Genomic DNA, 23,603 nt, shown 5'->3' on the forward strand with positions numbered 1-23,603 from the left:
TAACACTGTGTCATGCATTATTCCCACTTCAAAACTTGCCTGGGGATTTCCGATATCCATGGCTCTCTATTTAACCACTTGCTGGCCAGCAGCTCTGTTATTCCCAGGCAATGTACTGGTATGCATAGCTGCCAACATTGCAAAAAAAATATTCGGGACACTGTTTTGCATGTAGGCGGAGCCTTGCTGAAATTAGGGGACATGTCATCCGTTTGTGGGCGGGGCCTACCATAATAGGAAAATGTGTTGCGCGAAGTGCGCTGTGTCAAAAATGGGTGTGGTTACGTTGAATAGTGGGTGTGGCTTAAATGGGCATGGCTTGGAGGGGGTGTGGTTAGAGTATGAGATGAATGAGGGATTGAGTGAGAAAGAAAGAAAGAGAGAAAGAAGGAAAGAAAGAAAGAGGGAGAGGAAGAAAGAGGGTGAGGAAGAAAGAGAAAGAAAGAGGGAGAGAAAGAAAGAGAAAGAAAGAGGGAGAGGAAGAAAGAGAAAGAAAGAGGGAGAGGAAGAAAGAGAAAGAAAGAGGGAGAGAAAGAGGGAGAGGAAGAAAGAGAAAGAAAGAGGGAGAGGAAGAAAGAGAGAAAGAAAGAGGGAGAGGAAGAGGAAGAAAGAGGGAGAGAAAGAAAGAGGGAGAGGAAGAAAGAGGGAGAGAAAGAGGGAGAGGAAGAAAGAGGGAGAGAAAGAGGGAGAGGAAGAAAGAGAGAAAGAGGGAGAGGAAGAAAGAGAAAGAAAGAGGGAGAGGAAGAAAGAGAGGAAGAAAGAGAGAAAGAAAGAGGGAGAGGAAGAAAGAGGGAGAGAAAGAGGGAGAGGAAGAAAGAGGGAGAGAAAGAGGGAGAGGAAGAAAGAGAGAAAGAGGGAGAGGAAGAAAGAGAGAAAGAAAGAGGGAGAGGAAGAAAGAGAGAAAGAGGGAGAGGAAGAAAGAGAGAAAGAAAGAGGGAGAGAAAGAAAGAAAGAAAGAAAGAAAGAAAGAAAGAAAGAAAGAAAGAAAGAGGGAGGGAGAGAAAGAAAAGAGAGAAAGAAAAGAAAGAAGAGGGAGAGAAAGAAAAAAAGAAAGAGGGAGAGAAAGAAAGAAAGAGGGAGGGAGAGAAAGAAAGAAAGAAAGAAAGAAAGAGGGAGGGAGAGAAAGAAAGAAAGAAAGAAAGAAAGAGGGAGAGAAAGAAAGAAAGAGGGAGGGAGAGAAAGAAAGAAAGAAAGAAAGAAAGAAAGAAAGAAAGAAAGAAAGAAAGAAAGAAAGAAAGAAAGAAAGAAAGAAAGAAAGAAAGAAAGAAAGAGGGAGAGAAAGAAAATAAGAGGGAGAAAAAGAAAGAGGGAGAGAAAGAGAAAGAAAGAGGGAGAGAAAGAAAGAGGGAAAGAAAGAGAGAAAGAAAGAGAGAAAGAAAGAGAGATGGAGGGACAGCAGGCCCAGATTCTACACCACAATATAAATATGTGTATTCCAGAAAGTTTAACAATCAGCAGATAAAGATACTCCAAACACCTGGTGTTGGCGCTTCAATCATCCCGGCACCATAGTTGTTATGGTGTCAGGATGATTGAAGTGCATTATTTCTATTATTACATTGTAATATAAAATGCAGAATCAGTGGAAGCCCTGAGCATGTCACCTGCCACCAGATGCCATCAGGGGTCCCCAGCAGAGTCCCTCCTTACATCAGGGGTCCCCAGCAGAGTCCCTCCTTACATCAGGGGTCCCCAGCAGAGTCCCTCCTTACATCAGGGGTCCCCAGCAGAGTCCCTCCTTACATCAGGTGTCCCCAGCAGAGTCCCTCTTTACATCAGGGGTCCCCAGCAGAGTCTTTCCTTACATCAGGCATTGCCAGCAGAGTCCTCCTTTACAGCAGGCATTGCCAGCGGAGTCCCCCTTTACATCAGACATTGCCAGCAAAGTCCTCCTTTACATCAGGCATCCCCCAATGGAGCCCCCCCCCTTTCCTTACATCAGGCATGCCCAGCAGTGGAGACTCTCTCTGCCGCCATTACTAAACAGAATGGGACAAAATAGCCGGGTGGCTGCCAATAGCAATTGAGCTGCGGCGTCGCCCACCACCGCCCCTTCCCACATCAGGTCACAGACAGAGGGCAGCCGGGCGGGAGGTGGGCGTGCCACAGCTCAAATTCTAATTGGCAGCCACCCGGCCATTACTAAACAGTAATTGTTTGTTGTGATCTTCAGGAAAATGGCGGTGACATTGTCCCTGCCACCCACGGACCTCTAGCAGGAATCAGGAAACAGAGAGAGAGCATGTGTCCTCCTTGTCCAATAGAAGACAAGGAGGACAAAAATGAGGCGGGAAGGATTTTTTGAGGTAGGGGGAGGATACAAGCATGTTCTAACGCGGCGCTATTAACACATAGTTGCCCAAAAATTTTCGATGCCCGGGACAAACGTCAAAATTCGGGGCAAATATGGGGAAACTTTATTTCCGGGAAAGGGCCATAAATTTGTGAATGTCCCGGGAAATTTGGGACTATTGGCAATTATAGGTATGTCGTCACGCAGTGACACTATCTACCGGACACAGGGGATCATGGTGCTCGGTATCCAACTGCTGTGATCAGCCCAGATACCAGGTGATTGCTGTGACCGATCACATCGGTCACCTGTCATCTAGTATACAACAGTCATGAATGGAATCCATTCATGGCATCATTGTTTATTATTGTGTGTGTGTGGTCTGTGATTGGTTACACTGATCACACGATACTTGGGCCAATCACAGCACCTTGTACTATGTGACAGCTGTGGCCAATCACAGCATCACAATAGTAAGCAAGTCATGAATGAAAGCCATTCATATTAGTTGAAACAATTGCTGTTATCGCTCGGGAGCCGATGCGTGTGCCTGGCGGTCGTGATGTCCGCCAGACACCCGCGATCGTTGGTGACACAGCAGGACGTGGAGCTCTGTGTGTAAACACAGAGCTCCACATGCTGTCAGGGAGAGAGGAGACCGATCTGTGTTCCTTTACATAGGGACACAGCTTCGGTCACCTCCCCCAGTCACCCCCCTCCCCCCACACAGTAAGAACACACCCAGGAAATACATTTAACCCCTTTCTCACCCCCTAGTGTTAACCCCTTCACTGCCAGTCACATTTATACAGTAATTAGTGCATTTTTATAGCACTGATCGCTGTATAAATGTGAATGGTCCCAAATTTGTGTCAAAAGTGTCCGATACGTCCGCCGCAATATCGCAGGCCTGACAAAAAAATCGCAAATCGCCGCCATTACTAGTAAAAAAAAAATCATAAATCTATCCCCTATTTTGTAGGCGCTATAACTTTTGCGCAAACCAATCAATATACGCTTATTGCGATTTTTTTTAACAAAAATATGTAGAAGAATACGTATCGGCCTAAACTGAGGGAATTTTTTTTTTTTAAAAAATTGGGATATTATTATAACAAAAAGTAAAAAATGTTGTGTTTTTATTAAAAATTTTCAGTTTTTTTATGTTTATAGCGCAAAAAATAAAAATCGCATTGATCAAATACCACCAAAAGAAAGCTCTATTTGTGGGAAAAAAATGATAAAAATATAATTTGGGTACAGTGTTGTATGACCGCGCAATTGTCATTCAAAATGCGTCAGGGCTGAAAGCTGAAAATTGGTCTGGGCACGAAGGGGGTTTAAGTGCCCAGTAATGAAGTGGTTAAATCCACAAGTGTTTTATTTTTTATTTTATTTTTTTTACCACTACTATTGCTTTATATTTTAAAATGTACAAAAACATCAATTTAGAAATTGGATGAAAGGTTTAGCACTGGGAAAGATGTTTTGAAAGATAAAAAGTGCATTTTATATACAAATATATAGATCAGACCAAAATGAGAGACAAATGAGGGGGACAGAGGGACTTTTCTCCATATCAGGGACTGTCCCTTCGAATTCAGGGACAATTGGGAGCTATGGTTTAGCAAGCCATTTTCAAACTTGCAGCACAATTACTTGCTATCTGTGTTGTAGCAATTGCATCGGCATGTCAGCCAGGCAAGTAGCATTTTCAGAAGAACTCTATGCTGTCAGCCTTTGTAGGTTGCTCAGAGCTCACCGAGTACCAGGGTACAGGTTCACTTTAATGATTCCATTCATCATGTAGATCTTTACATTAGACCTGAGAGGGGGGCAGACCTGAAGAAAACAGAACAAGAGTAATGTCACTCCATCATAGGAACCAGGGTTGCCAACTTGCAGCAAATTTCCAAACAGTTTGTAAAATCCGTACTTTTTGCTTAATGATAACCACACCCCCTTTGGATGACAACGCCACTTTAACTGGTGTTTATGGCATTGCCCTTTTAAGCAATGTGCATGCTGGGACAGGGGCGGAGCTGTGGCGTTCAGACAGAAGGCGGGGTTACAGAGCTACGACGTTCTGATCGGTTTGGAGAGCTCAGACAGTGGGCGGGGTTTAGGAGTTCGAAGAGTAGGCGGGATTGAGAGCTCAGACTGTAGGAAGAGTTGCAGAGCCCTCAGGGGGGCGGGATTGCAGAGCACTGACAGTGGGCGGGGTTGCAGATGTCAGAGAAAGGCGGGGTTTCAGAGCTCTGGCAGTAGGCTTCGGTGCAGAGCTCACCTTGTGGGCGGGGTTTAGGAGCTCTGTCAGTGGGCGGGGTTTGTAGAGCTTTAGGGAGAATCAGGTGCTTGCCGTGTTGATGTGACAGAGCACTGACAGCGCACAGCCGGAGACACAGAGGACGGAAACACACCGACAACGTGAGTACCGCACGTTATAGCTCGTCACGTGATGCAGCACTACAGAGAGCAGCATGGCCGCACCTTGCTGGGGAACTACAAGGCCCAGCATACATAGATTATACCAGGGCAGAGCTGAAGTGATCCAGACTGTACTGTACACATCCCTGTACTCCTGATCCGGTGACCCCCCCTGTACTGTACTCCTCCTGATGTGTTGTCCCCCTGTACTGTGCTTCTGATGTGACCCCCCCTGTACTGTAATCCTCCTGATGCGGTAACCCCCCCCCTGTACTCCTCCTGATGTGTTGTCCCCCTGTACTGTAATCCTCCTGATGTGGTGACCCCCAGTACTGTAATCCTCCTGATGTGGTGACCCCCCAGTACTGTAATCCTCCTGATTTGGTGACCCCCCAGTACTGTACTCCTCCTGATGTGTTGTCCCCCTGTACTGTAATCCTCCTGATGTGGTGACCCCCAGTACTGTAATCCTCCTGATGTGGTGACCCCCCAGTACTGTAATCCTCCTGATTTGGTGACCCCCCAGTACTGTACTCCTGCTGATGTGTTGTCCCCCTGTACTGTACTCCTCCTGATGTGGTGACCCCCTGTACTGTACTCCTCCTGATGTGGTGACCCCCTGTACTGTACTCCTCCTGATGTGGTGACCCCCTGTACTGTACTCCTCCTGATGTGGTGACCCCCCAGTACTGTACTCCTGCTGATGTGTTGTCCCCCTGTACTGTACTCCTCCTGATGTGGTGACCCCCTGTACTGTACTCCTCCTGATGTGGTGACCCCCAGTACTGTACTCCTGCTAATGTGTTGTCCCCCTGTACTGTACTCCTCCTGATGTGTTGTCCCCCTGTACTGTACTCCTCCTGATGTGTTGTCCCCCTGTACTGTACTCCTCCTGATGTGGTGACCCCCTGTACTGTACTCCTCCTGATGTGGTGACCCCCTGTACTCCTGCTGATGTGGTGACCCCCTGTACTGTACCCCTCCTGATGTGTTGTCCCCCTGTACTGTACTCCTCCTGATGTGGTGACCCCCTGTACTCCTGCTGATGTGTTGTCCCCCTGTACTGTACTCCTCCTGATGTGGTGACCCCCTGTACTCCTGCTGATGTGTTGTCCCCCTGTACTGTACTCCTCCTGATGTGGTGACCCCCTGTACTGTACTCCTCCTGATGTGGTGACCCCCCAGTACTGTACTCCTGCTGATGTGTTGTCCCCCTGTACTGTACTCCTCCTGATGTGGTGACCCCCTGTACTGTACTCCTCCTGATGTGGTGACCCCCAGTACTGTACTCCTGCTAATGTGTTGTCCCCCTGTACTGTACTCCTCCTGATGTGTTGTCCCCCTGTACTGTACTCCTCCTGATGTGTTGTCCCCCTGTACTGTACTCCTCCTGATGTGGTGACCCCCTGTACTGTACTCCTCCTGATGTGGTGCCCCCCTGTACTCCTGCTGATGTGGTGACCCCCTGTACTGTACCCCTCCTGATGTGTTGTCCCCCTGTACTGTACTCCTCCTGATGTGGTGACCCCCTGTACTCCTGCTGATGTGTTGTCCCCCTGTACTGTACTCCTCCTGATGTGGTGACCCCCTGTACTCCTGCTGATGTGTTGTCCCCCTGTACTGTACTCCTCCTGATGTGGTGACCCCCTGTACTCCTGCTGATGTGTTGTCCCCCTGTACTGTACTCCTCCTGATGCAGTGACCCCCTGTACTGTACTCCTTCTGATGTGTTGTCCCCCCCTCTGTACTGTACTCCTCCTGATGCGGTGACACCCCCCCCCCCCGTGTACTCCTCCTGATGTGGTGACCCCCAGTACTGTACTCCTCCTGATGTGGTTACCCCCCAGTACTGTACTCCTCCTGATTTGTGGTGACCCCCCCCCTGTACTGTACTCCTCCTGATGCGGTGACCCCCCCCCCCCCCCGTGTACTCCTCCTGATGTGTTGTCCCCCTGTACTGTACTCCTGCTGATGTGGTGACCCCCTGTACTGTAATCCTCCTGATGTGGTGACCCCCTGTACTGTACTCCTCCTGATGTGGTGACCCCCAGTACTGTACTCCTCCTGATGTGGTGACCCCCAGTACTGTACTCCTCCTGATGTGGTGACCCCCAGTACTGTACTCCTCCTGATTTGTGGTGACCCCCCCCCTGTACTGTACTCCTCCTGCTGCGGTGACCCCCCCCCCGTGTACTCCTGCTGATGTGTTGTCCCCCTGTACTGTACTCCTCCTGATGTGGTGACCCCCTGTACTGTACTCCTCCTGATTTGTGGTGACCCCCCCCTGTACTGTACTCCTGATGCGGTGACCCCCCCCCATGTACTCCTCCTGATTTGGTGACCCCCTGTACTGTACTCCTCTTGATTTGTGGTGACCCCCCCCTGTACTGTACTCCTGATGCGGTGACCCCCCCCATGTACTCCTCCTGATTTGGTGACCCCCTGTACTGTACTCCTGCTGAGCGGTGACCCCCCCTGTACTGTACTCCTGATGCGGTGACCCCCCCCCTGTACTGTACTCCTGATGCGGTGACCCCCCCTGTACTGTACTCCTCCTGATGCGGTGACCCCCCCTGTACTGTACTCCTCCTGATGCGGTGACCCCTCCCTGTACTGTACTCCTCCTGATGCGGTGACCCCCCCTGTACTGTACTCCTGAGTTTACAATCCTTCAGACTTTAGGGGGGGGTCAGATTTTGGCCAGTGGGGGTGTCTAAGTTTGGGATGTCAGGGTGATCGGAGGTTATGCAGGAGTGGGGTGGGGGGTTGAGGATTCTGTTTCTTATTGTAAGTTCATCATAACGGATCAGAGTTTGAGCAAGTAATCAGTCATGCATAAAAATAAATAAAAAATAAAAGCCCACCATAAGGTATTTCTATGGGTGAAAGGTTCACAATAAACCACAATGGTTGTTTTCTAAGCATTTGAACACACTTGATGATAACCCATCTCTGGGGTATGAGAGATCCAGTGACCACACCTAGGGGTAGTTGGGGTACACTGGACTCCATAGAGGGGCACATACTGAAAATGGAGACCTCAGGGACTTGGCAGGGTGTGATTGATTGCCATGTATTGTGCAGTGCTGGGATGTCTGTTTATATATGTGCCAAGAACTGGATTTGTACTCTGTCCCATCATAATCTCTACTTCCCCATCACTGCAGTCATGTACTGTATATATCTACTCAGGGTGACTAGAACATGACCTTTGTTCAATCCTTTATAACTTTATTCCCTGATATCAGGTGACACACATCTTATTGTTAAAGGATGAGAAAGACATCTATTACAATGTCCTGATCACATTCTAGGATGACTACTTTGTATTTGTATGTAAATAAAACAGCTGCATGTCTGTAAAAACAGAAAAAGTTGGCAGCTTCAGCTGTCAGTCTGATGGTATTTATAAACAACACTCGGTCAGACACTATAGAAAGATACAATATAACATATTGTTACTTTTGTATCTTTTTGTTCATTCATCTGCAGATCATCAAAGGGATACGTCCATACGCAGATATCCGTCAAAGTAACCTGACGAGTAAAAATGTTTTTATTTAATTTTTTTAAAACAAAATGTTTTTCCATTGAACAAGTTCAATGTTATCTTATGTGACAGTCTCGTTTACAGTCGTTTTTAGGCAGTTGCTTTTAACAGCGTTTCTTTGAAAGCCAAAAAATAAGTTCAGACGCCGGAGATTTTCACGTTTCAGACGCAAAACGTGGTACCGGCGTTTAGCTGCGTTTTCGTTTATAGGCTTTTTTAGTTTTTGGCCATTTAGAAAAAAAAAAAAAACGCGGCATGTAAATGCAGCAAAACAGACGTTTTAAACGTTGATTATTATCTGTCAAGTTTAATCATTTAGGAGCAGTTGTAAAAACGTCCCATGTAGGGTTGTCCCGATACCAATACTAGTATCGGTATCGGACCGATTCCGAGTATTTGCGGGAGTACTCGTACTCCCGCAAATACCACCGATACCAAAATAGAATACTTCCCGCCCCCCCCCCGCCAACGCATCCCACCGCTACGCCGCATCCCCGCTTGGTTAATACGGGCGGGGAACATTACAGCATTCATTTGAATAGCTGTAGTCTTTCCCGCCCCGCCACGTATAGACACTCCCCCTTGCTCGGGTGAACTGTCTAATCCCAAGCAAGGGGGAGTGTCTATGCACGGCGCGAAAGACTACAGCTATTCAAATGAAAGCTGTAATGTTCCCCGCCCGTATTATCCAAGCGGGGATGCGGCGCGGCAGCGGGGATGCGGCAGCATGTACGGTAAGGGGGACATGGCTGCATATATGGGAGGGACATGGCTGGATATGGGGGGGGCATGGCATATGGGGGGGACATGGCTGCATATATGGGGGGGGGCATGGCTGCATTTGTGGGGGGACATGGCTGCATTTGGGGACACATTTAAAAAAAAGTATCGGTATTCGGTATCGGCGAGTACTTGGAAAAAAGTATCGGTACTCGTACTCAGTCCTAAAAAAGTGGGACAACCCTAGTCCCATGTACATGGAGCCTTATTAATCCTTAGTTTACTCTAATTAACTCCATATTCTTATGCGTTCAATTATCTTTTTTCCCTGCTGATTTTTTTTTTTTTTATTTATTAACCATTAATATTTACAATTTTTTTTTTTTTTTTTTTTTTTTTTTGTTCTTTGTTCGTTAACATTACACATTTTATAATATATTTTTTCACATTAAAAAAAAAAGTACAAAATTGGGGAAAAAAATGTAATTCATTTGTCAATAACTTTGCAATGCTTTGCAGCAGAATCATAATTTTAGTGTTTTTTTGTTTTTTTTTAAACAGGACGAATTCTAGAATAAAATGTGCATTTTTTTTTATCTGCAGCAAAATAAATATAACACTTTTTACAACCAAAAACGTAAATTGTGAAGTGGAAGGAAAATTATAAAAGGTTTTCAATTTTTTTTTTTTTTTTACAAATAAATATGTGAAAAGTGTGGTGTGCATTTGTATTCAGACCCCCTGAGTCAATACTTTGTAGAACCACCTTTCACTGCAATTACAGCTGCAAGTCTTTTTGGGGATGTTTCTACCAGCTTTGCACATCTAGAGAGTGACATTTTTGCCCATTCTTCTTTGCAAAATAGCCCAAGCTCTGTCAGGTTGGATGACGAGCGTCTGAACAGCAACTTTCAAGTCTTGCCACAGAGTTTTAATTGGATTTAGGTCTGGACTTTGACTGGACCATTCTAACACATAAGAATGCTTTGATCTAAACCATTCCATTGTAGCTCTGGCTGTATGTTTAGGGTCGTTTTCCTGCTGGAAGGTGAACCTCTTCCCCAGTCTCAAGTCTTTTGCAGACTCTAACAGGTTTTCTTCTAAAGCACCATACACACGGTAGGACTTTTTGACAACAAACTTTAAAATGAGCAAGTTTAAAAAAAAATCCTACCCTGTGTACGCTCTATCTGACTTTTGTTCGAAGTATAAACACGCATGCCCAGAACCAATGTTAAATTCAACCAACAATAATAGAGTGACCAAAGGGTGGCGGTAAAGAGCAGACAAAAACACGTGATGTTGGGAAAAGTTTGCAGAAAAGTCCTGCCGTGCATATACTATCGGTGTGCCCGCCAACTCCCTTCAAACAAAAATCCACAGAAAAGGTTGTTTGAAGTCCTACCGTGTGTGTGAGGCTTAGGATTGCCCTGTATTTGGCTTCATCCATCTTCCCATCAACTCTGACGAGCTTCACTGTCCTTGCTGAAGAAAACCATCCCCACAACATGATGCTGCCACCACCATTTTTCACGGTGGGGATGGTGTGTTCAGGGTGATGTGCAGTGTTAGTTTTCCGCCACACAGAGCATTTTGTTTTTAGGCTAAAAAGTGAAATTTTGGTCTCATCTGAACAGAGCACCTTCTTCCACATGTTTGCTGTGTACCCCACGTGGCTTCTCGCAAACAGGACTTCTTATGACTGATTAGAGCCATAGACTCTAATAGGCTTCAAAATAGGGTTGACTCGGAGCACAGAGCATTTTGCTCGGAGCCCACTCAGGTGTGTTAGAAAAGCAGATGAATATTGTTTGCCAGAATATTTTATGGATTTAGTCAGCCTCTTGCTTCTTATTACTCTGTCCCCCGGGTCAGCACTTTGCCCCCTGTGCACCAGCTCGGCATCCTCCCCACTCTGCCCCTGCTTGGCACGCTCCAAACTCTGTGCCCTGGCTCCCCACTCTGCCCCACTCTATCCCCCGGCTCAGCACTCTGCCCCCTGTGCACCAGCTCAGCCACCTCCCTACTCTGCCCCCTGTGCACCAGCTCAGCCACCTCCCTACTCTGCCCCCTGTGCACCAGCTTGGCACGCTCTCTACTCTGCTCCCCACTCTGCCCCCTGTGCACCAGCTCGGCACGCTCTCTACTCTGCTGCCCCCTGTGCACCAGCTCAGCATGCTCTCTACTCTGCTCCCTACTCTGCCCCCTGTGCACCAGCTCAGCATGTTCCCCACTCTGCCCCCCACTCTGCCCCCTGTGCACCAGCTCAGCACGCTCCAAACTCTGGCCCCCGGCTCCCTGCTCTGCCCCCTTTGCCCCCTCTCTCCTGTTTGGTTATTTAGATAGATAGACTCGATCTAAATAACCAATGTGATATCAAAATTGGAGGAATCCTTGCAGCGCACCCCAGCAGGATTCTTGGTTTTTGAGAACAAAAAAAGCTCTTTTAGGTCAACTTGTAAAAAGAGGTGAAAATTCTGAGTGCACATCCATAATGTGAGCACAAGCGGTGAAGGATTTTTTTTTGAAAATTGTGCTGGAAGATTGACTTTGGGGTTGGGAATTTATCTCATTGGACTATTTAATTACTTATAATATTTTTTTTTTATATATACACATTACTTTTATTACTGTACTGTCTCACATGCCACTTCTATCATTATTTAGAACCAAGCGCCATACCTTTTTACTATGAGTAGTATGTGTTTTTGTAAGTGGGTTTTTATGTATTTGTTTTCGGGTCCATAAACGTTTTGTTTTTGGCTCCATAGAATTCAATGGCAGCACATACAAAAAAAAAAATGCATGAAAAATGTGCATCAGGGACACAAAAATAAGTATAGAAACGCAGATGCAAAGGTGTAAGTCTATTACACAGCGGTGTGACAATATATCTGTAATCCCGGCTTGTGGTGACAATGATGGTTTGTGGCGCTCGGGGGCACAGTAAAGTCCAATAATAACAGATCATAGAATGCTGCAACAGGAAATGATTGCATTCAATCGGCGTGTTCGATGGCCATTGAATTGTGAAAGCGGCACATGACACGAGATAACAATTGTGGATTACACCGGCTTTCAGGATGTCGCATGCCTGGGCCGGTCAGATGGCATGATTTATGTGGCCGAGTGCCAGAGAGCGCAATGCACCATGGGAGTGTTGGGGAATCAGGTCTTCCAACCTGTGATCTGTCTTCTCCTCCTTGGCTTGTGTACATTTGTTTTATAAAACGCATCAATAGTAATAGGATGAGTGTTGCATATAAATCAGGGCCAGGATGTAAGCATATAATTGCCTCATGGGGACTGTGACAACCAGATCTAAAAGCATGAGATCCCAGAATCTTGTCTTAGCGTCCCTATTTTACATTATGGGGAATGCCGCATGAGAAGTGAGACTCCTTACTTCAGGGTTTGACAAATTTGCTTGGAATCTAGGAGCCAGCTAAAAAAGTTAGAAGCCAGAAAACGCACCCCGTCCCGACGAGCTTGCGCGCAGAAGCGAACACATACGTGAGCAGCACCCGCATATGTAAACGGTGTTCAAACCACACATGTGAGGTATCGTCGCGATTGGTAGAGCGAGAGCAATAAGTCTAGCCCTAGACCTCCTCTGTAACTCAAAACATGCAACCTGTAGAATTTTTTTTAAACGTCGCCTATGAAGATTTTAAAGGGTAAAAGTTTGTCGGCATTCCACGAGCGGACGCAATTTTGAAGCGTGACATGTTGGGTATCAATTTACTCGGCGTAACATTATCTTTCATAATATAAAAAAAATGGGGATAACTTTACTGTTGTCTTATTTTTTAATTAAAAAAAGTGTAATTTTTTTCCCAAAAAAGTGCACTTCTAAGACCGCTGCGCAAATACGGCGTGACAGAAAGTATTGCAACGATCGCCATTTTATTCTCTAGGGTGTTAGGATAAAAAATATATATAATGTTTGGGGGTTCTAATTAGAGGGAAGAAGATGGCAGTGAAAATAGTGAAAAATGACATTAGAATTGCTGTTTAACCACTTGCTTACTGGGCACTTAAACACCCCTCCTGCCCAGAGCAATTTTCAGCTTTCAGCGCTGTCACACTTTGAATGACAATTACTCAGTCATGCAACACTGTACCCAAATGATTTTTTTGTCCTTTTTTTTCCACAAATAGAGCTTTCTTTTGGTGGTATTTGATCACCTCTGGGTTTTTTATTTTTTGCGCTATTAATGAAAAAAGACCGAAAATTTGGAAAAAAAATGATTTTTTCTTAGTTTCTGTGATAAAATTTTGCAAATTATTAATATTTCTTCATAAATTTTGGCCACAATTTATACTGCTACATGTCTTTGATAAAAATAACCCAAAATTTTGGGAAATTATTTGGTCTGTGTGAAAGTTTTAGAGTCTACAAGCTATAGTGCAAATCATAAAAAATTGTCACATCTGATCACACCTGATGTACTGAAGGCCTATCTCATTTCTTGGGACCCTAACAAGCCAGGAAAGTACAAATGCCCCCAAAATAACCCCTTTTTGGAAAGTAGACATCCCAAGGTATTTAGTAAGAGGCATGGTGAGTTATTTGAAGTTGTGTTTTTTTCCCACAATACTTTGCAAAATAAAGATTTTTATTTTTCATTTAAAAAATTTCTCAAAATTGTCATTGTAATAGCTTATTTCTCTCACATGGCATGTGCATACCACAAATGACACCCCAAAATACATTCTGCTACTCCTCCTGAGTAAAACGATACCCCATGTGTGAGACTTTTTCACTGCCTGGCCACATACGGAGGCCCAACATGCAGGAAGCGCCATCAGGGGTTTTAGGAGCATAAATTGCACATCTAACTAGTTGACTACCTATTACACTTTTGAAGGCCCTGGAACACCAGGACAATGGAATTACCCACAAAGTGACCCCATTTTGGAAAGCTAATACCCCAACGTATAATCTATGAGGCATAATGAGTCTTTTGAACGGTTTATTTTTTTCCAGCAGTTTTTGGAAAATGTGGAAAAAATATGAAAACGCATTTTTTTTACACAAAGTTGTCCATTGATAAGATATTTCCAACACATAGCATGTACATATCAAAAATTACACCCCAAAATACATTCTGCTACTCCTCCTGAGTAAAATGATACCCCATGTGTGAGACTTTTTTACTGCCTGGCCACATACAGAGGCCCAACATGCAGGAAGCGCCATCAGGGGTTTTAGGAGCATAAATTGCACATCTAACTAGTTGACTACCTATTACACTTTTGAAGGCCCTGGAACACCAGGACAATGGAATTACCAACACACTGACCCCATTTTGGAAAGCTAACACCCCAACGTATAATCTATGAGGCATAATGAGTCTTTTGAATGGTTCATTTTTTTCCAGAAGTTTTTGGAACATGTGGAAGAAAAATGAAAACTCATTTTTTTTACACAAAGTTGTATGTTTCTAAGATATTTCCAACACATAGCATTTAGATAGCAAAAATTACACCCCAAAATACATTCTGCTACTCCTCCTGAGTACAACAATACCACGTGTGTGAGACTTCTACATAGCCTGACCACATACAGAGATCCAACATGCAAGGAACACCGTCAGGTGTTCCAGAGACACATAGTATGCACATACCAAGAATTACACCTCAAAATACATTATGCTGAGCAAAGCGTAAACAAAAGATTACCTGTGGTAATAGTAGCGCAGTTCTACAGCAGGATAGCACTGGTCCAGGCAGCAGGCAGGGACTTGGTCAGCAACGTCCAGGCAGGGATACTGTCCCGTCAGGGTTAGTGCAGGTGGTCAGTTCATGCAACAGGCAGAGGCATGATGGCATAGGTCCTACAGGCAGCAGGCAGAAGTAGGGCCTCGTTCAGGACAGAATGGGGACAGGGGTAGAGGCTTCTCCCACCCAAATCTCTTTGAAGCCTCCGGGCAACCAGACCCTAATCTAGGATGAGAAAACGAAAAAGTTTTCTTCATCCAGAAAAACTTTTCTGGCGCCCCTCACATATGTGAGACCCCTGTGTTCCCACTAGTCCAGTAGCAGGGTACAAGATCAGTCCATGAGGCAGGCAAAAACATGGTCAAACAGTCCGAGGTCAGTTCCAGATCAGGCAGAGGCAGTACAGAATCGTTGGGCAGAAGAATGGTCAAAAAACAAGCCGGGGTCAGTTACAGAGCAGGCGGTGGCATAAGGGATGTGAAGGTGTGTGAAGGCAGGAACGGAGGATTAATACTTTAGTTTGGTGTGGTAACGGCGAAAACAGTCAATTATACAGAGGCCTGGTTTGGAAGGACAATCGGCACAATGGTAAGCTGTGTCTCGTCTGACTCCTTCACTGGCGCATACCTTGCATCGTTTTTGACGTCGTCGGCCTGTTTCTGTGGGAGGGACTTTATCGGGAAAATGACGCTCGGCGAGACGACTTAAAACATCAGATCGGATGGTTTGGGGTGCATCGTTGTGGAAAATAAGGGCAGTGATAAGGTCCTCTTGGTAGCCAAGGAAGCGTTTGGGGTTTTGGGTGGAGTTGCTGTAAATTACAAAAGAATTGTATATGGCCAATTGAAAAAAATAAATGGCAACTTTTTTGTACCAATGGTACGTTCTTCTTGTGGCAAGATAGGGCTCAAGCATCTGGTCATTGAAGTCGACCCCCCCCATAAACAAATTATAGTCCTGGATGCAAGTGGGCTTTCGGATGGTGGTGCCACGCCTTCTGCGGGTTTCAACAATGGTGTCATTGTGGATAGTAGATAGCATATAGACATCCCTTCTGTCCTTCCACTTCACCGCCAAAACCGCATTGTTACGCAGACTTGCTGATTCTCCTCTTTTCAACTTTTGGTTCACCAGGCTTTGAGGAAAGCCTTTCCTATTGTTTCTGACGGTGCCACATGCTGGCGTCTGCTTCCGGTGCAGGTTGTGGAACAGGGGAAGAGAGGTGTAGAAATTATCTACGTATAGATGGTATCCTTTGTCTAATAGGGGGTTGATTAGTTCCCAAACAATTTTGCCACTTGATCCCAAGTAGTCTGGGCAATTAGGGGGATTGATCTGGGTGTCCTTGCCTTCGTATACTCTGTAGGAATACAGGTATCCTGTGACTCGGTCACACAATTTGTAGACCTTCACACCATAGCGGGCTCTTTTGCTGGGCATGAATTGTTTTATTTGGAGTCTGCCACTAAATTTGATAAGGGACTCATCCACACAGATGTGTTGGTCCGGGGTGTACAATTGGGGGAATTTCTCGGAAAAATAATTGAGTAAGGGCCGGATTTTGAAGAGCCTGTCATGATCTGGGTGATTTCGGGGGTGGCACTGGGTATTGTCGTTGAAATGTAGGAATCTCATTATGGCAAAGTATCGGGCTCTGGGCATTATGGTGGAGAAGATGGGCATGTGGTAGATCGGCTTTTTGGACCAAAAGGCACGTGAAGTGTTTTTTGGGTTGAGTCCCATACAAAATGTGAGGCCTAAAAAAAATTTGAACTCGTCCAACGTAAGGTCTCTCCACTGGAAGGGACGGGCATAGTAGGACGTGGGATTGTTTGCAATAAATTGCTGTGCAAATAGGTTGCACTGGGCCACAATTTCGGATAGCATGTCCTCTGTAAACATGAGGTTAAAATAATCGAGTGGGGTAAAATTCTCCGTGTTCACTTGGATTCCTGGCTGGGCCGTGAAAGGGGGAATGTTGGCTTCTCCTGAAGTAGCAGGAAGCCACAAGGGGTTCTGAAGGGCATAGGGAAGGCTGGCATGGGTCCTGGAAGTTTGTTGCCGAGGCACTGCGGTGCTGGCAGATGGCACTGCGGTGCTGGCAGATGGCACGGCGGTGCTGGCAGATGGCACTGCGGTGCTGGCAGATGGCACTGCGGTGCTGGTGGATGGCACTGCCTCCTCACGCCTTCGTTTAGCCGGCCGGCTATCTTCCTCCTCTGAGTCACTCAGTGTTGCGCTACTGATGGCTGGCTCATAAGCGACGTCAAACTCCGAATCAGAGTTGGAAAGGGACTCTGAAAGAGAGAGCTCCACGTTGCTCTCGTCGGGGGCAGAAATTATTTGGAAAGCCTCCTGAAGGGAATAGGACCTTTTGGACATTTTGCTGGTGTGTGCTAAACCTTCACTGATGGGCACTGATTGGCAGCACAGGTGGGCACTGATTGGCAGCACAGGTGGGCACTGATTGGCAGCACAGGTGGGCACTGATTGGCTGCACAGGCGGGTACCGATTGGCTGCACAGGCGGGTACCGATTGGCGGCTCAGGCGGGCACTGATTGGCGGCACAGGCAGGCACTGATTGGCGGCTCAGGCGGGTACCGATTGGCGGCACAGGCAGGCACTGATTGGCGGCTCAGGCGGGTACCGATTGGCGGCTCAGGCGGGTACCGATTGGCGGCACAGGCGGGTACCGATTGGCGGCACAGGCGGGCACTGATTGGCGGCACAGATGGGCACTGATTGGCGGCACAGGCGGGCACTGATTGGCGGCACAGGTGGGCACTGATTGGCGGCACAGGCAGGCACTGATTGGCGGCACAGGCAGGTACTGATTGGCGGCACAGGCGGGCACTGATTGGCGGCACAGGCGGGCACTGATTGGCGGCACAGGTGGGCACTGATTGGCGGCACAGGCGGGCACTGATTGGCGGCACAGGCAGGCACTGATTGGCGGCACAGGCAGGCACTGATTGGCGGCACAGGCAGGCACTGATTGGCGGCACAGGCGGGCACTGATTGGCACACAGGCGGGCACTGATTGGCAGCACAGGTGGGAACTGATTGGCGGCACTGGGATGGCTTGCACTGGGATGGCTTGCACTGGGATGGCTTGCACTGGGATGGATGGCACTGGGATGGATGGCACTGGGATGGATGGCACTGGTGGATGGGACTGGGATGGATGGCAGGCACTGTAACACTGTGTAACACTGTAACGATTTGCACTCACTTCTCTCTCCTCACACGCTGTCTCTGTGTGAGGAGGGAGAGGCGGCAATGAGAGATGATCTCATATGTTTACATTTGAGATCTCCTCTCATTGGCCGCCCAGATCGCATCGCAAACGGCCACTCTGATTGGCCGTTTGCGGCGATCTCTAATTGGCTGTGTCCAAGGGACACGGCCAAAACAAAATTTCCCCGCTGCGCGCTCTGGAGCGCGCGCGGGGACCGCCCAAAGGGGCAGCCGTCAATTGACGGCACTTTGGCTTTTGGGATCCCCGCTGTAGCCGTCAATAGACGGCGCGCGGATCCCAAGTGGTTAACTTGTAATGCTTAACTTGTAATACCAACGGCCACCACCAGATGGCGCCAGCTTACACATCTGGTGGTAATAACTTGTAATACCAACGGCTCACCACCAGATGGCGCCAGCTCACAAGCCCTCCTTCCAAGCCAAGTCGCCAGGACCCTATTTCTAGTCGCCATGGCGACCTGGCGACCGGGATTTTTCGAGCCCTGCCTTACTTGGTTTCATCCTAAAGAGGCTGTAAAGGTTCGTCTTTAATTTTCTAAATAGGTTCCTTTAACCACTTAAGGACCGCCTCCTGCAGATATACGTTAGCAGAATGGCACAAGCACGTACCTGTACGTCCTCTTTAAGTGCCCAGCCGTGGGTCGCGGGCGCACGCCCGCGACCCGGTCCGACGCTCCGTGACCACGGGACCCGATCGCCGCCGGAGTCCCGCGATCGGTCCCCGGAGCTGAAGAACGAGGAGAGCCGTGTGTAAACACACCTTCCCCGTTCTTCACTGTGGCAGCTTCATTGATCGTGTGTTCCATAATATAGGGAAACGCCATCAATGACGTCACACGTCCAGCCCCGCCCCCCTACAGTTAGAAAAACATATGAGGTCACACATAACCCCTACAGCGCCCCCTAGTGGTTAACTCCCAAACTGCAATTGTGATTTTCACAGTAAACAATGCATTTTTATAGCATTTTTTGCTGTGAAAATGACAATGGTCCCAAAAATGTGTCAAAATTGTCCGATGTGTCCGCCATAATGTTGCCGTCACGAAAAAAATCGCTTATCGCAGCCATTAGTAGTAAAAAAAATAAAAATGCAATCGCTATAAATTTTGCGCAAACCAATCGATAAACGCTTATTACGATTTTTATTTTTACCAAAAAAAGGGAGAAGAATACATATCGGCCTAAACTGAGGGGAAAAAAAAAGTTTTTTTTTTATATCTTTTTTGGGGGATATTTATTATAGCAAAAAGTAAAAAATATTGATTTTTTTCAAAATTGTCACTCTATTTATGTTTATAGCGCAAAAAATAAAAACCCCAGAGGTGATTTGTGGGAAAGAAAGGATGCCAATTTTGTTTGGGAGCCACGTCGCACGACCGTGCAATTGTCAGTTAAAGTGACGCAGTGCCGAATCGCAAAAACTGCCCAGGTCCTTTACCTGCATAAAGGTCCGGGTCTTAAGTGGTTAAGCTAGTACAGTTGTATTCAAAATTATTCAACCCCCACTGAAATTGATTGTTTTGCCCAGTTTGACATTGATTTTGATCATTCAGTCATCCTGCTTACAATTAAATCAAAGAGGCACGTGTAGGTCAGACAAATATAACATAACATTTATAATGAAATAACCACAAATGTCTTTTCTGTGCTCACATCATTATCAGTTTTATTCAACCCCCAATTGACATTCAATCTTAGTACTTAGTACAACATCCTTTTACAGTTATAACAGCTTTTAAACTTGAAGCATAGCTTGACACAAGTGTCTTGCAGCGATCTACGGGTATCTTCGCCCATTCGTCATGGGCAAAAGCCTCCAGTTCAGTCACATTCTTAGGCCCCGTACACACGAGAGGATCGATCCGCTGAAATTGATCCGCGGATCGGTTTCAGCGGATAGATCCCCTGGTGTGTACGATCCAGCAGATATTTATCTGCGGATATATTTCGGGCCGACCGATTTCCAGCGGATAAAAATTTCTTAGCATGCTAAGAAATCTATCCGCTGGAATCGGCTCCAGCGGATCGATCCGGTGGTCTGTACAGACTCACCGGATCGATCCGTCCGAACACATTCCTTTGCATGTGTCGTAATGATTCGACGCATGCGTGGATATCCTTATATGACAGCGTCGCGCACGTCGCCGCGTCATCATCACGGCGCGACACGTCACCGCGGACGGAATTCCGCGGGGATTTTGATCTCCTGGTTAGTACAACCAGGAGATCAAAATCCGCCAGAGGATTTATCCGCAAATACAGTCCGGAGGACCGTTTCCGCGGATAAATCCTCTCGTGTGTACCCGGCATTAGGCTGACTGCAACTGCTTTCTTTAAGTCCCACCAGAGGCTCTCAATCGGAATTTAAGTCTGGTGACTGTGATGGCCACTCCAAAATATTCCAGCCTTTAATCTACAACCATGCTCTAGTGGAGTTGGAGGTATGCTTGGGATCATTGACCTGTTGAAAGGTCCAACGTCTCCCAAGCCTCAGGTTTGTGACGGACTGCATCACCTTGTCATCCAATATCTCCTGGTACTGAAGAGAATTCATGGTACCTTGCACACGCTGAAGCTTCCCTGTACCTGCAGAAGCAAAAACAGCCCCAAAGCATGATTGACCCCCCCGCCATGCTTCACAGTAGGCAAGGTGTTCTTTTCATCATAGGCCTTGTTCTTCCTCCTCCAAACATAGCGTTGATCCATGGGCCCACACAGTTCTAATTTTGTTTCATCAGTCCACAGAACACAATCCCAAAACTTCTGTGGTTTGTCCACATGACTTTTGGCATACTGCAGTCGACTCTTCTTATTCTTTGGAGACAGCAAGGGGGTGCGCCTGGGAGTTCTGGCATGGAGGCCTTCATTACGCAGTGTGCGCCGTATTGTCTGAGCAGAAACTTCAGTACCCACATCTGACAAATCTTTTCTCAGTTCCTCAGCAGTCACACGGGGACTTTTCTCCACTCTGCGCTTCAGGTAGCGCTCAGCAGTCGAAGTCAGTATCTTCTTTCTGCCACGACCAGGCATGGGCGTAGGAACCGGGGAGGATGGGGGGGACCCATCCCCCCCAGGAAATAATGCGGGGGGGACAGGTATAGTAAAATCCCCCCCAGGTTAGGATAGGGAGATCGTCCCCGGATCGCAGGCAGGGGCCGCCGAGTCCAACTGCGGTCACTGCTTTTCCCCCCCTTCAGTGCCGATGTAGTGCCGATCCAGCCCCGACCACTCCCCTCCCGAGCGGCGCACAGCTGATTTCACACAGACACGCATAGCTGTGCTGGCCGCTCTGCTGAATGAGAGAAAGGAGCAGGAAGGGGGCGGGGCCCAGACTGACACTCGTGTTCAGACTGAGGCCACACTACACCTGACCAGCCTGAGCCTGCAGAGCCAGAGAGACTTGCATGTGATGGAGAGCCAGAATGACACAGTTGAGGTACAGGGGGGAGGAGGAGGTATATTTTACAGAGAGGGGGGAAGTTACAGTTTACAGAGAGGGGGAGGTATAGTATTCAGAGAGGGGGGGGGGTGTTACAGACAGTTTACAGAGAGGGGGGAGGTATAGTAATGGGGAACAGGATATTATCTATTCATGTCATGTATTTACTCTGGCACTACCACTCTAACCTGGCACTACCACCTAACCTGGCACTGCCACCTAACCTGCCACTACTGTATACCACCTAACCTGCCACTACCACCTAACCTGCCACTACTGTATACCACCTAACCTGACACTACCACCTAACCTGGCACTACTGTATACCACCTAACCTGCCACTACCACCTAACCTGGCACTACTGTATACCACCTAACCTGACACTACCACCTAACCTGGCACTACTGTATACCACCTAACCTGACACTACCACCTAACCTGCCACTACCACCTAACCTGCCACTACCACCTATCCAGGCACTGCTTTATACCACCTAACCTGGCACTACCACCTATCCAGGCACTACTGTATACCACCTAACCTGCCACTACCACCTAACTAGGCACTACTGTATACCACCTAACCTGGCACTACCACCTTACCTGGCACTACCACCTAACCTGCCACTACCACCTAACCAGGCACTACTGTATACCACCTAACCTGGCACTACTGTATACCACCTAACCTGGCACTGCCACCTAACCAGACACTACCACCTAACCAGGCACTACTGTATACCACCTAACCTGGCACTACCACCTAACCTGGCACTACCGTATACCACCTAACCTGACACTACCACCTAACCAGGCACTACTGTATACAACCTAACCTGGCACTACCACCTAACCTGGCACTACTGTATGCCACCTAACCTGGCACTGCCACCTAGCCTGCCACTACTACCTAACCTGGAACTATTGTCAATCACCTAACCTGCCACTACCAGCTAACCAGTTAATTTTTGCTAATACCATGTGGGTTAATTTTTACTAATGCCATGTGGGTTGATTTTTACTAATGCCATGTGGGTTGATTTTTACTAATGCCATGTGGGTTAATTTTTACTTATGCCATGTGGGTTGATTTTTACTTATGCCATGTGGGTTAATCTTTACTTATGCCATGTGGGTTAATCTTTACTTATGCCATGTGGGTTAATATTTACTTATGCCATGTGGGTTAATATTTACTAATGCCGTGTGGCCCATGGCATAAGTAACAATTAACCCACATGGCATGTGGGAGTCCGAGTTTACTGAATAAGAATTTACATGGCGAGTAAAAATGCTGTCCCCCCCAGATTTGTAAGGGTTCCTACACCCATGCGACCAGGTAGCGTTTCAACAGTGGCCTTTGCCTTGAATTTGCGAATGATGCTTCCTATGGTGTCTCTTGGTATGTTTAACATCTTTGCAATCTACTTATAGCCATTGCCCTTCATGTGAAGAGTAATCACCTCTTCTCTTGTCTTCCCGGACCATTCTCTTGACTTCACCATGTTTGTAACCACACCAGTAAATGTCTAGAAGGAGCTGAGTATCACAGTCATTTTAAAGCTGCCTGATTGGTGCTTATTAGGCTTTATTGGTGCTCCCTGACATCCACAGGTGTTTTCAATACCTGATTGAAAACACTTCAATGAACCTCTGTTCTTCAGAGTGGTAGTCTTTAAGGGGTTGAATAATTGTGTAAATGAAGAATTCACAAAATAAACATTAACTACTGTATTACAAAACCAATTGATGTCATTTTAGTTGCATATGGTTCTTTAAGAAGTCCTTGTAGGATTTCATTCTGAATACAATTACAAATGTACACTAAATTCCTTAAAACCCTTTACAGCATTGGGGGGTTGAATAATTTTGAACACAACTGTACATTGTTGGTTCACTTACCTTTTCCTTCCATTTCCCTTCTAAATTTTTTTTTTCTTTGTTTGAATTTCTCACTTCCTGTTTCTCCTCAGTAAGCTTTCCACCATCATCTGAGCGGTGGAAAGTCATTTAGAACAGCTCACTGAGGAGGAACAGGAAGTGAGAAATTCAGACAAAGAAAAAAAAACATTTAGAAGGGAAATCGAAGGAAAGGGTAAGTGAACCAACAATGCACTAGCTTAAAGGAACCTATTTAGAAAATACAAAACAACCCTTTTAATTGCAGGGGAATCTTTAATGGGACTTTCA

The 23,603-nt window shown here is 46.7% G+C and overlaps 1 protein-coding gene across 2 annotated transcripts in view; it reads left to right on the forward strand.

Moving 5' to 3' along the window:
• The first annotated feature begins 4,609 nt into the window (after positions 1 to 4,609).
• Positions 4,610 to 23,603, forward strand: part of SPART (spartin) — a 72,227-nt gene continuing 53,233 nt past the window's right edge. For both annotated transcript variants that reach the window (XM_040340397.1, XM_040340398.1), the window contains exon 1: positions 4,610 to 4,720. The gene's annotated coding sequence lies outside the window, so the exon portion shown is untranslated. The remainder of the gene's footprint in view (positions 4,721 to 23,603) is intronic.

This window comes from Rana temporaria, chromosome 2 (assembly GCF_905171775.1).
Source record: "Rana temporaria chromosome 2, aRanTem1.1, whole genome shotgun sequence".
NCBI classification, from domain to species: Eukaryota; Metazoa; Chordata; class Amphibia; order Anura; family Ranidae; genus Rana; species Rana temporaria.